Raw genomic sequence first — 13,826 nt, forward strand, 5'->3', positions numbered from 1 at the left:
TTTGCTGAGGAGAGCTTTACTTCCAACTATGTGGTCAATTTTGGAATAGGTGTGGTGTGGTGCTGAAAAAATGTATATTCTGTTGATTTGGGGTGGAGAGTTTTTTAGATGTTTATCAGGTCCACTTTGTGCAGAGGTGAGTTCAATTCCTGGGTATCCTTGTTAACTTTCTGTCTCATTGATCTGTCTAATGTTGACAGTGGGGTGTTAAAATCTCCCATTATTATTGTGTGGGAGTTCAAGTCTCCTTGTAGGTCACTCAGGACTTGCTTTATGAATCTGGGTGCTCCTGTGTTGGGTGCATATATATTTAGGATAGTCAGCTTTTCTTGTTGAATTGATCCCTTTACCATTATGTAATGGCCTTCTTTGTCTCTTTTGATCTTTGTTGGTTTAAAGTCTGTTTTATCAGAGACTAGGATTGCAACCCCTGCCTTTTTTTGTTTTCCATTTGCTTGGTAGATCTTCCTGCATCCCTTTATTTTGAGACTATGTGTGTCTCTGAACGTGAGATGGGTTTCTTGAATACAGCACACTGATGGCTCTTGACTTCTTATCCAATTTGCCAGTCTGTGTCTTTTAATTGGAGCATTGATCCCATTTACATTTAAGGTTAATATTGTTATGTGTGAATTTGATCCTGTCATTATGATGTTAGTTAGTTATTTTGCTCGTTAGTTGATGCAGTTTCTTCCTAGCCTCGATGGTCTTTACAATTTGGCATGTTTTTGCAGTGGCTGCTACCGGTTGTTCCTTTCCATGTTTAGTGCTTCCTTCAGGAGCTCTTTTAGGACAGGCCTGGTGTTGACAAAATCACTCAGCATTTGGTTGTCTGTAAAGTATTTTATTTCTCCTTCACTTACGAAGCTTAGTTTGGCTGGATATGAGATTCTGGGTTGAGAATTCTTTTCTTTAGGAACGTTGAATATCAGCCCCCACTCCCTTCTGGCTTGTAGAGTTTCTGCTGAGAGATCAGCTATTAGTCTGGTGGGCTTCCCTTTGTGGGTAACCCGACCTTTCTCTCTGGCCGCCCTTAACATTTTTCCTCCATTTTGACTTTGGTGAATCTGACAATTATGTTTCTCGGAGTTGCTCTTCTCGAGGAGTATCTTTGTGGTGTTCTCTGTATTTCCTGAATCTGAATGCTGGCCTGCCTTGCTAGATTGGGGAAGTTCTCCTGCATAATATCTTGCAGAGTGTTTTCCAACTTGGTTCCATTCTCCCTGTCACTTTCAGGTACACCAATCAGACATAGGTTTGGTCTTTTCACATAGTCCCATATTTCTTGGAGGCTTAGTTCATTTCTTTTTATTCTTTTTTCTCTAAACTTCTCTTCTCACTTCATTTCATTCATTTCATCTTCCATCACTGATACCCTTTCTTCCAGTTGATCACATCAGCTCTCAAGCCTTCTGCAATCTTCGTGTATTTCTTGAAACTTGGCTTTCAGCTCCATCAGCTCCTTTAAGCCCTTCTCTGCGTTGGTGATTCTAGTTATCCATTCATCTATTTTTTTTTTTCAAAGTTTTTATCTTCTTTGCTATTGTTTTGAATTTCCTCCCGTAGCTTGGTGTAGTTTGATCGTCTGAAGCCTTCTTCTCTCAACTCGTCAAAGTCATTCTCCGTCTAGCTTTGTTTTGTTGCTGGTGAGGAACTGCGTTCCTTTGGAGGAGGAGAAGTGCTCTGCTTTTTAGAGTTTCCAGTTTTTCTGCTCTGTTTTCTCCCCATCTTTGTAGGTTTTTCTACTTTTGATCTTTGATGATGGTGATGTACAGATGGGTTTTTGGTGTGGGTGTCCTTTCTGTTTGTTAGTTTTCCTTCTACCAGACAGGACCCTCAGCTGCAGCTCTGTTGGAGTTTGCTAGAGGTCCACTCCAGACCCTGTTTTCCTGGGTGTCAGCAGTGGTGGCTGCAGAACAGCGGATTTTCGTGAGACCGCAAATTCAACTGTCTGATGGTTCCTCTGGAAGTTTTGTCTCAGAGGAGTACCTTGCCTAGTGAGGTGTCAGTCTGTCCCTACTGAGGGGTGCCTCCCAGTTAGGCTGCTCGGGGGTCAGGGACCCAGTGTAGGAGGCAGTCTACCCATTGTCAGATCTCCAGCTGCATGCTGGGAGAACCACTACTCTCTTCAAAGCTGTCAGACAGGGACATTTAAGTCTGCAGAGGTTCCTGCTGTCTTTTTGTTTGTCTGTGTCCTGCCCCCAGAGGTGGAGCCTACAGAGGCAGGCAGGCCTCCTTGAGCTGTGGTGGGCTCCACCCAGTTGGAGCTTCCTGGCTGCTTTGTTTACCTAAGCAAGCCTGGGCAATGGCAGGCGCCCCTCCCCCAGCCTCGCTGCCCTCTTGCAGTTTGAGCTCAGACTGCTGTGCTAGCAATCAGCGAGACTCCGTGGGCATAGGACCCTCCAAGCCAGGTGCGGGACGCAGTCTCCTGGTGTGCAGTTTTCCAAGCACGTTGGGAAAGCGCAGTATTAGGGTGCTAGTGACTCGATTTTCCAGGTGCTGTCTGTTACCCCTTTTTTGACTAGGAAAGGGAACGTTCTGACCCCTTGCACTTCCCGAGTGAGGCAATGCCTTGCCCTGCTTCGACTCGTGCATGGTGTGCTGCACTGACTGTCCTGCACCCACTGTTTGGCACTCCCTAGTGAGATGAACCCAGTACCTCAGATGGAAATGCAGAAATCTGCCATCTTCTGTGTCGCTCAAGCTGGGAGCTGTAGACCGGAGCTGTTCCTATTCGGCCATCTTGGCTCCACCCCATGCCTTTACTTTTCCTCAAAATTCTCCATTTTTTCCTATTAACAGAATGGATTTCTAGTACTACTTCTATGTCATTCTCTTAAATAAGATGAAACTCAGTTTATTAGCATGCTTCACACAGTTTTTGCTGATGTTTTCTTGTCAAGTCAAATAGCATGTAAAGATAGAAATGATAACCTGCTCTGGGTGACCTAATGTTTTTACCTGAGATGACTAATATATATGCATGGAAATTAGTGTTTCAGGGTGCTGGAGTATTGCAAATAAAGTATTAGTTGATTGTACCTCCTGGAATCAATTTCTTACAAGTGTTCAACAATATGAAGAAAGATTAGATATTACTATTTAAAACTGGGTTGATATTCCTATTCAGTGTATAAATCATTAGGCATCATTTTCTTAAAATATGCTTGTAAAATCAGGCAGAAGGTTAGAAGCTAAGTGGATCTGTTCTATGCTATTCCAGCCTCGAATAATGAGGCTACCTTACTGAGTTTCTCATTTCAGTAAACATAAGTGTTTCTACTGATGAGTAAGTAATGGGCAGGACTACTTGTTTCAAGAGGGCAGTTATATCTTACCTTCTTAGAATCCATTACATTTACTGGAAAAAAAAAAAGTCACGAAACCAAGAAAAAACTCGGAATTATTACTAGCAAGTGGAAAAAAGTACTATCAGTTGGCCAGACTATTAATGGATATCTAAATGTACGTTGCAGATGGAATTATATTGTGAGGCAAACAAAACTGTTTGAATGTCAAGTAGAGATTGTTGTGAAATATGTGAATGGAACACAGTACCATGCTAGTACTACATGTTCAGAGCAGCAGAGGCTTGTAGCAAGATTATGGTATGGAACAGTGTATGGAACACAAATCAAAGGACTACTATAACTGTGAAGTTGAGTAGTGACAGGCCATATTGGCCGCAAAGGTGAAAATACATATTATCTTGTTCCTTAAAGAAAAGTTTGCCAACTATGTAGATGATTCAACTGATTTAATACATTTTCCTGGCATCCAAGAATCTTGCTAAATTTATTAATCAACACTTATTTTTTTCTAGAGTACTTTGGGCTTTCTACATATGCAATTATGTCATTTAGAAATAATGACAGCTTTATTTTTAGGGTTCCAATTTTGTACTTTTATTTCTTTTTCTGTTATACATTTAGTTACTCTAGTTGAATAGAAGTGTTGATAGAAAACATTAGAGACTTGTTTTTGAATTCTGAAGAAGCTAATTCGGTATTTGATCTAGAAATATGAAGTTATATGCAGGGGCTTTTATCTTTTTAATGATATCTCTTATAGAGTAATAAAGTATGATTTCCCTTCTATTACCTTTTTTTTTTTTGACATGGAGTTTCACTCTCGTTGCCCAGACTGGAGAGCAATGGTACAATCTTGGCTCACTGCAACCTCCTCCTCCATGGTTCAAGTGGTTCTCGTGACTCAGCCTATCGAGCAGTTGGGATTACAGGCACCTGCCACCATGCCCGGCTATGTTTTTTGCATTTTTAGTAGAGATGAGGTTTCACCATGTCGGCCAAGCTGGTCTCGAACTCCTGACCTCAGGTGATCTACCTGCCTCGGCCTCCCAAGGTGTTGGGATTGCAGGCGTGAGCCACCGTACCCGGCCCCTCTACTACTATTTAAAAGAGAGTTTCAAATATATATCAACCAAATGTATTTCCAAGACATAATGATTAGTAAAACTCCAGTGCTTATAATATATAGCCATTTATTTAAAAATACTAAGTATAATATATTCATGCATACATATACACACACATACACACATAAAAATACATATGTAAGGGATATTTTGTGGAAGGATTTATAGGAAAACACAGCAGTGTTTATGTCCATTAAATAGGGTAGGGTATCTTAGTGTGAAACTCATTTTCATTTTTTTAGCATTTTATATGTATACATGATATACATTTTCTTTCTTTTTATAAAAATGATTACAATAAAATGCAAAGTTTAAAAAGTGCATGTCACAACATTTTGTATACCTCCTGATTATGAAAATAATTTTGTTTTTATATAACCAATTACTATAGAGCCTTTATGATGTGCCAGGCATTCTTATGAATGTTTTATAGAATGTAACTCATGTTCATATGAAAATATTAAAATGAAAGTATCCTCCAAATACTTAGAATGCCATCTTGTAGGAATTGAATTATAAGAAAATTGTGTTTTTATTTTATACTTTCAAACTGTATTAAAATATTAACATTTAATATAATTTAATTTTTTGGAAGTACTAATTTGCCATTATACTTTATGTAAATAGACAATAGGCATTTTTATTTCATGTAGATATTTAATGATTTTTATTTTCTATGAAACAAGAATATGATTATTGCTTCACATTGGAGATAGATATAGATATAGATAGACATATAAATTCTTTTTTGAGACATGGTCTCACTCTGGTCGCTTAGGCTGGAGTGCAGTGGCACGATCTGGGATCACTGCAACCTCTGCCTCCCAGGTTCAAGTGATTCTCCTGCCTCAGCCTCCCAAGTAGCTGGGACTACAGGCATGCAACACCATGCCTGGCTAATTTTTGTATTTTTAGTAAAGATGAGGTTTCACCATGTTGGCCAGGCTGGTCTCAAACTCCTGACCTCAAGTGATCCACCAGCTTCGGTCTCCCAAAGTGCTGGGATTATAGGCGTGAGCCACCACGCCCGGCCGGCACTGGGGATATCTTTCTAAATGTTGGTGCTGGAAGCCATCAGATCTAGATTTCAGTAAGACTCGATTTGATTATGCACATATACCTATAGATTTTTAGGTCTAATTAACATAGTTGTTTAGAATCTGTAAAAAAGACAGAAGTTTGGGATTGATTTTTTTTAATCGAGCAGTTTGCTGTGTTTTCTGATTACAAATTACCATCAACTATACTTCTCTGGCCCTGACAAAAACAAGAGTTTTCCTTGTTTTTCACAAATTGCTTTTTTACCTGGAGGTGATTGTGCCTATGTGTGAGTCATTTACATTGTGTATTCCAGTCATTGCATCTTCATCCTATGAATAAGCAACCATCATATCCAAGTTGTACAATGTGATTTAAAGAGTTTTGTGAATGGATATATCTCTCATGTTTATGAAAAGTATATTAATCCTTTACAAGTAGATGTCAGTTGTGGATAGTTATTTTATAAATACGCTCTTCTTCAGGCTTCTCCTGAATCTCAGTGTGTGCCCTAGAAACTGAGGAGATATCTTGGCCAGAGGAAATATCCCAAATCATTACTATGAGTTCTGTGTCCCTTCGTTTTCTCTGTATGTTTTAAAGTATTAATCTATGGAAATGCAAATATTGTTCTACCACCTGCATATATCTGCTTTTCTTTAATTTGCCTTTGGGTTATTACTACTGTGATTTACTTGGTAATAACCCAACTCTTTTTGGAGAAAGTAACTTCTATTGCCATTGCTGAAAAACCCTTTCACTCTCTTTTGTCATGTCTTACTGTTTCAGAGCATATTTTGTTTGATCTTAACTATTGCTTGAGGCAAAACAGGTGGTTCCCTTCTTTGTTTTAAACCACAGCAGATCAAGGTTCTCTGATGATGGTAAACCTGAAGCCTTTATAAAGCCAAACTTGTTGTGTGCAAACTTTTCTCATTTTGCACCTGTCGTTTTTCATCAGGGTTCATCATAGCTACCTCATGCTGTGTAGCCACATGGCCACCAAAGTGACACTTACCATTACAAATAAGAGCACAGCTTGAGGTCTTACCAGCTTTTGCGGAAGGAGAATGTTTGAGGGAAAATGAAAATAAAAAAAAAAGAATTTAACTCATTTAAGAATATTCCATATATTTTTATTCTTGTATTTACTATTTAAGGTCATACTCTACATATTGATTTTTAAATATATTTCAGAAAGAAGACTGATGAGAAATAGATGGAAGAGTATAGGAAGAATGATTTGATGACCTTAGTGATTGCCATTAGGTAGTTTATTAATCTTTCCCATTGAAAAATAATGAAAGGAAAGCAAATGGAAATAAAGCAAAAATGGCTCAAGTGACTCAATATAATAATATATAATATAGTATATAGATTATATATATGTATGGATATATGTGTACATACACACATATATACACATACACACAAATATATATAATTTATATTTATGCTCTTTGGCAATTAAAATATTGATATCACTATTTTATGCAATGCTAATTACATAAAAATATTAAGTGTAATTTGCTCATCAATCTGAATAAGAGGTTACTATTAATTTTATACATTTCTGCTTTTTCTGCATTTTTATGAAAAAACATCTTTACTGTTATAGAAAAATCTATATTTAAAACCGGTATTTAAAATATAATGAATTATGTAAACATATTAAAACACAATAAAGCTGCACATTAAATGTATACACATACACATAAAACTGGTATCATCTATACCAAACTCTAAAAAGGTATGGTTCCAGGTAGTTGGACAACGCATAGCTTATGTTCTTTATTCAGTATATCTGGATCTGCTACATTTTCTCCTATAGATACATATAATATAAAATAAGGAAAATAACTTTATTTGAAAAAGACGAATTTAAACCCATACAAATCACTGTGACAAAAGGAATAATCTGAAGTTAATTCAAACTTCACTAAACCCAGCAAAATAAGTATGAGGTAATTATTCTTGTGGGAAGGTAATTGACCTGTGCATTTAATATAGCTTGAGGTAACTATGCAGATAAAGTTTTATTATTATCAAAAGTATAGCCAGATAATATGGGAGACAAATTTCAAACAATTTAGAAGAAAAATATACAAGAGGTGACAGCATGAGATGATGTAAAAAAAAAAAAGTAATGCAACTTTTCTGCTGTTTTCTGAAGTGAATTTGCTTTTACTATTTTTAATGACATCAAAGAAGGGGAACAAAGTACCCAAAATGCAAGTTATGAAATATCTATACAATGGTAGGGAAAAATGATACGAAAAGGAATTTAAAATGAAGACATGTAAAAGAAAAGAATATATTTTATGACATTTTCTTTCAGGCCAAGTGTTAAGTATATCATATACATTATTAAAAATGGTTTCAGAGACAAAGTAGCTTCATGAATTGTTGCTATAATATATGAGTTGTATCTATCTTGACTCTGCTAAATAATTATCAAAGTCAACATTCTGGATGTCCCAGAAAGGAGAAATCAAGACTTGTAAGAACACTAAAATGTAATTATATCCTAGAGATTTCTTAAATCTAGAACTTTCCATTTTTATATCTAAAGAGATCTACAAAACCAGCCTGTGATGATTTAAGTTCATTTTTTCAAGTGAATGCTAGTAATTTCAATTCATGCTTAATATTACTAATTTATACCTCAAAACAGAAATGATGTAGTTTGGAGACAGAAGAGAGTATCTGTGGTTATTTTGGTTATGAATTTTTTTGGTAATGGTTAGCATGAGGGTGAAATACATGTGTATAAATATATGTATAGCCACACATATATATACATATATAACATATATATATACACACATATACATATACACGTATATATATGTGTGTGTATATATACATACACACATACACACACACACAAACACACACACACACACATCCACTATATTTATTGGACTATGTGTTCAGAAACTGCTATGGTAATCATACCCAATGTTTATTTGATTTGCTTACTTCTCTTTACAAGTTGTCCTCAGTAAATATTTGTTAAATTGAAATTTTTTCTCAAAAATACATTTATTTAAAAGATAAATTTACAAACATCTGCATTTACCTTAACAAAGCAATGATTTTGTGTACAAGGCCCAGTGACTGCAGAAATTAATTAATAGTTTTAAGTATTAATCTTAAATAGTTTCTCATGGAATGGCTCACAGATTGAATTCTGTGTCACCATCAGCATTCAAAACCCTAAATGCAGTTAAAAAGAAACTATCATTGTGGGTAGTGCCACAATAAACATACGTGTGCATGTGTCTTTATAGCAGCATGATTTATAATCCTTTGGGTATATACCCAGTGATGAGATGGCTGGGTCAAATGGTATTTCTAGTTCTAGATCCCTGAGGAATCACCACACTGACTTCCACAATGGTTGAACTAGTTTACAGTCCCACCAACAGTGTCAAAGTGTTCCTGTTTCTCCACATCCTCTCCAGCACCTGTTGTTTCCTGACTTTTTAATGATCACCATTCTAACTGGTGTGAGATGGAATCTCATTGTGGTTTTGATTTGCATTTCTCTGATGGCCAGTGGTGATGAGCATTTTTTCATGTGTTTTTTGGCTGCATAAATGTCTTCTTTTGAGAAGTGTCTGTTCATATCCTTTGCCCACTTTTTGATGGGGTTGTTTGTTTTTTTCTTATAAATTTGTTTGAGTTCATTGTAGCTTCTGGTATTAGCCCTTTGTCAGATGAGTAAGTTGCGAAAATTTTCTCCCATTTTGTATGTTTATTGAGGCACTATTCACAATAGCAAAGACTTGGAACCAACCCAAATGTCCAACAACAATAGACTGGATTAAGAAAATGTGGCACATATACACCATGGAATATTATGCAGCCATAAAAAATGATGAGTTCATGTCCTTTGTAGGGACATGGATGAAACTAGAAACCATCATTCTCAGCAAACTATCACAAGGACAGAAAACCAAACACTGCATGTTCTCACTCATAGGTGGGAACTGAACAATGAGAACACATGGACACAGGAAGGGGAACATCACATTCCGGGGACTGTTGTGGGGTGGGGGGAGGGGGAGGGATAGCATTAGGAGATATACCTAATGCTAAATGACGAGTTAATGGGTGCAGCAAAACAACATGGCACATGTATACATATGTAACAAACCTGCACATTGTGCACATGTACCCTAAAACTTAAAGTATAATAATAATAAAATTTAAATAAAAATAAAAATAAAAATAAACTACCTGCTATTGCAGTGAAATTGCCAGTGAATTAGCACTTAAGCAATTTTAGCAAAGCAGGTGTACAAGTATGCTGCCACCTCAGAACTCTTCCTCAGGTATTTTCCATTGTGAATGGAAAATGGTAAAATGCCATAGGTAGAGAGGGAAGACTGTTTTCTTCTTTTTTTAATTTAAATTTCATTTTCAAAGTACCCTTTTAGTGCCATTTAGTGTGAGAATATTGACAATTTATGTAACTTTCTGCAGTTTAACATATGCTATAACTTTTGTTCTGTATAAAATTCCTTCTTTCTTCATGGATTTCTTTTTATAATGATAGGAGTGAGTTTTAGTTAGGAAAATTATACCCCAAAGATACAGTTAAAATTAATTTTATCTGTGACTTGAATCGTTTTCAATTTTTCTATTTCAGTTAAATTACAGTAAATCATCATGCACATTAATTCCATTTGATATATTTAGTGTTCCTGAAATTGATATTTGTTTTTATCAAGAATGCCCCACTATTATTATGCAGAAAGTTAAAAAAAAGTGATAAAATAAATTTATTGAAGGCTATCTAAATTTATAGTTAGTTTTTACCTAATTTTAATTAATAAATATGGGATTGTCAGTTGAACACTTAAAAAACCTCTTTTCATTTTCATATTTTTATACAATTTTTAAATACAAAGTTTACACTGTTGATTATAAATATATACTTATGTTTTATACTTTTATTTATAATTGATGACTCAAGTCTTTCTATATTGAAGGCAGAGCCCACTGCTGTGAAACAAATGTCTGTAGATTCAGTCATTCAACATCATAATTAATTGTTCTGGCAATTCCATTTCAAAAGTTGAAACTTAAAATTTTTATAGTTTAGCTGTAAAAACAGGTAATAGTCAGGGATAGTTGACCAGAAATTTACAAAGAGAATATCTTATTGTGTAAAAAATCACTCAAGAAATCTCTATCTGAATTATTTTATCATAAGTGCAAAAATCAGTTTTGAACTACGTCACCCAGAAAATACATTTACATCTTTAGTCTCTCTTTTCATAGTTCTAACACTCTTTGCCTATAAATTTCAAAACTGTATTACGTTTCCAAGGAGATAAAGGTAAATACTTGTCCTTGAACAATTATTCCCCCCAATATTCCACTGAATTTCTTTCACACTGAATTATTTTTATCTGATATTAATATTGCTTCCATTTTTATTAGTAATTGTCTAATTTGTCTACTTCTATTCCTGTATTTTCAGTTTTTGTGTATCTTTTTTTTGAATGTCTTAAACATTTTTATCATTTATAACAATTTTTAAGCATTATTTAATCCAATTTGTGAGTGCTTTTAAAGAATTATGTTTAACTTACATTTATTCTCCTTGCTATATGTATAATGCATGTGTATGTTTGAGGCTAACCTTATTTTTTTAATCACCATGCATTCTTACTGTAATAATTTACTGACTGATTTGCATTTCCTACATTTAGTAAACTGATGCATTTTGCTTGTTCTGTGTTTCTTCCAATACCTCATCTTTAAAGGTTTTCTTGTTAAACATCATCTATTCTGTAGTGCCTTAAATATTTAATACCAATTTATACAGGTTTTTGATAAATTTTTAACAGTAATTAATAAATGCATTTACCCAACAAAGAAGATCACTTATGATAAGAGCTTGACTTCTGCTTTAAACTCTCCAACTTGATAAAAAGTAATTAACATTTTAAAGCGTATTGATATTTTAAATTTATTAATCAACAATTATTGAGGCTTCACTTCCAATGTATTATATTATATATTAATGCCATCATAATGTATATATTCTTCAGAAAATTACTTTTTATTTAAGATTATCTATTTAAAGCTTTTCCATGTTGATAAACTGATACAATAATACTGTTTTTTAAAACAACAATATTATTATGGTCGTCAATTTGCTATTTGAGCAGGGCTTTGCAGGAACAGCTTGTCTTTGCTGTACTTAGCATCACTTAGGGTTCATGTAGCCTCAGCCTCTTCATAACATGACGTCTGAGTTCCAAAAGGCAAGGGTCCTAAAAAAAAAGTCAGGTGGAAGCTGCACCGTCTTTCTAAGCTGGCCTAATATATTACTTAGTCTCACTTCTGCTACATTCGATTTATTTATTTATTTATTTAATTTATTATTCTCCCCGCCCCACCCCGCATCCTGTGTTTATTGTTTCGCAGCAGGATGCCCAACATAGAATATAATTGAAAGTACTTGGCTGTGCAAAAGAGGGACTAGTGCTTAAGTACAAATGGGGAACATGATTCTTTTGTTTTAAATAAATACTTAAACACGACTTGGGACCTACAAGTATCTGGACTCTAGGTCTGAGTATTGGAGTGCCTCGCTCGTGGGCCCACCAGGACACCCTGGTTCCCTTCCCCCAGTGATCAAGACTTGGAATCCGGTACCGATGGTTGGATCACAACGCGTCCCTTTTCTTTTCTCTTTTCTTCTTTTTCTTTTCTTTTTTTTTTTCTTTTCTTTTTTCTTTTGAGACGGAGTCTCGCTCTGTCACCCAGGCTGGAGTGCAGTGGCGCGATCTCCGCTCACTGCAAGCTCTGCCTCCCGGGTTCACGCCATTCTCCTGCCTCAGCCTCCCGAGGTAGCTGGGACTACAGGCGCCCGCCACCACGCCCGGCCAATGCGCCCCTTTTCTAGAGCCTTTCCTGGCCATCTACAGGTAGGGTCCTGCTGGGAAAAAGACAACTGGAATTTCTCGAATGTCGATGGTCTGCACACTTGAGGATTCTACGTGGTTCTCTTGGTTCCTTTGGTGTGTGTGTGGAGGATGCCAAGGCCCTTAGCTGACCTTCAGCTCGTCGTACAGGACCAGCACGAAGCCCGCCCCCACCCCCGCCCCTCTGAGGGCGTTGGACCACGCACTCTTGAAAAAGGCCTTGCCCCGCTCGTCTCTGAAGATCTTCCTCTAACAGTGGACGACTCCCGTGTACATGATGTCAGCTCCTTTGCGCCGGGACTGCATCATCGTCGGCCACCGCACTGTGTGGAAGGGGTAGGAGACCACGGCAGCCACGGCCGTCACGGTCTGCGCGATCATCAGGCTCACCAGGATGTGCGTGTTCTTGGGGCCAGGGAACATGCCGTTGGCCGTATCGTACACCCTGAAGTAGGCTGCCTGGTAGATGATGATGGCCTGCACGGAGACGCTGAAGCCCTGGTACAGGCCCCGGATGGAAGCCCTGGTACAGGCCCCGGATGGAAGCCCTGGTACAGGCCCCGGATGCCGTCGGACTTGCTGAGATTCACCAGGCAGTCTCCCAGGCCTCGAACTCACGCTCTGTGCCTGACTTTCCCACGTCGGCTGCCAGGCGGGTTCTGGTGAAATCCAGGCGATGCACGACGGCTGTGCCGCCAGAGGCCAGGTTGCCCGCAAAGTACCTCCAGAACTGTGTGGGCTTGTCCAGGCCCCCCAGGAAGATCTGCTTGTACTTATCCTTGAAGGCGAGATTGAGGGCTTGCGTAGGGAAGTAGCGGATGACACTGGCCAGGTTGCCCCTCCAGAAGGACACCACGCCCTGATCCTTGGGGATGCGGACGATGCAGTCCACGATGCCCTTGCACTGCTTGTCGGCGGCCATGGGCATGCTGGCGTGCTGCACCTGCAGCAGCAGCCGGACCCGCTTGATCGTTGCTACGGCTGTCTTAGAGATAGCAGCGGTGATGCCTCCCGCTAGGAAGTCCTTGGCAAAGAAGATGGCTTGTTCTGTCATGGTGGTCCGGCGGGCAGCGAAGCGGGCCGACAGCTGGAGAGCAGGCGCGGAGAGTGAAGGGAGGGCGTCGCTGGCTCAGCCCCGGCACTACCATGACCAAAAGCAGCAACATTCTATTTATTAACTATGATCTCCAAAGGTCCCCACCTCCTTTTTTTTTTTTTTTTGAGACGGAGTCTCACTCTGTCACCCAGGCTGGAGTGCAGTGGCACGATCTCGGCTCACTGCAAGCTCCGCCTCCCGGGTTCACGCCATTCTCCTGCCTCAGCCTCTCCAAGTAGCTGGGACTACAGGCGCCCACCACCACGCCTGGCTAATGTTTTTGTATTTTTAGTAGAGACGGGGTTTCACC

At 38.1% G+C, this 13,826-nt stretch overlaps 1 pseudogene; it reads right to left on the bottom strand.

The window, feature by feature from the left end:
- Positions 1–12,543: 12,543 nt before the first annotated feature.
- On the bottom strand, positions 12,544–13,489 carry LOC116475114 (ADP/ATP translocase 3-like; annotated as a pseudogene).
- Positions 13,490–13,826: the final 337 nt, after the last annotated feature.

Source organism: Hylobates moloch, unplaced genomic scaffold (assembly GCF_009828535.3).
Source record: "Hylobates moloch isolate HMO894 unplaced genomic scaffold, HMol_V3 SCAFFOLD_10, whole genome shotgun sequence".
In the NCBI taxonomy this organism is placed as follows: domain Eukaryota; kingdom Metazoa; phylum Chordata; class Mammalia; order Primates; family Hylobatidae; genus Hylobates; species Hylobates moloch.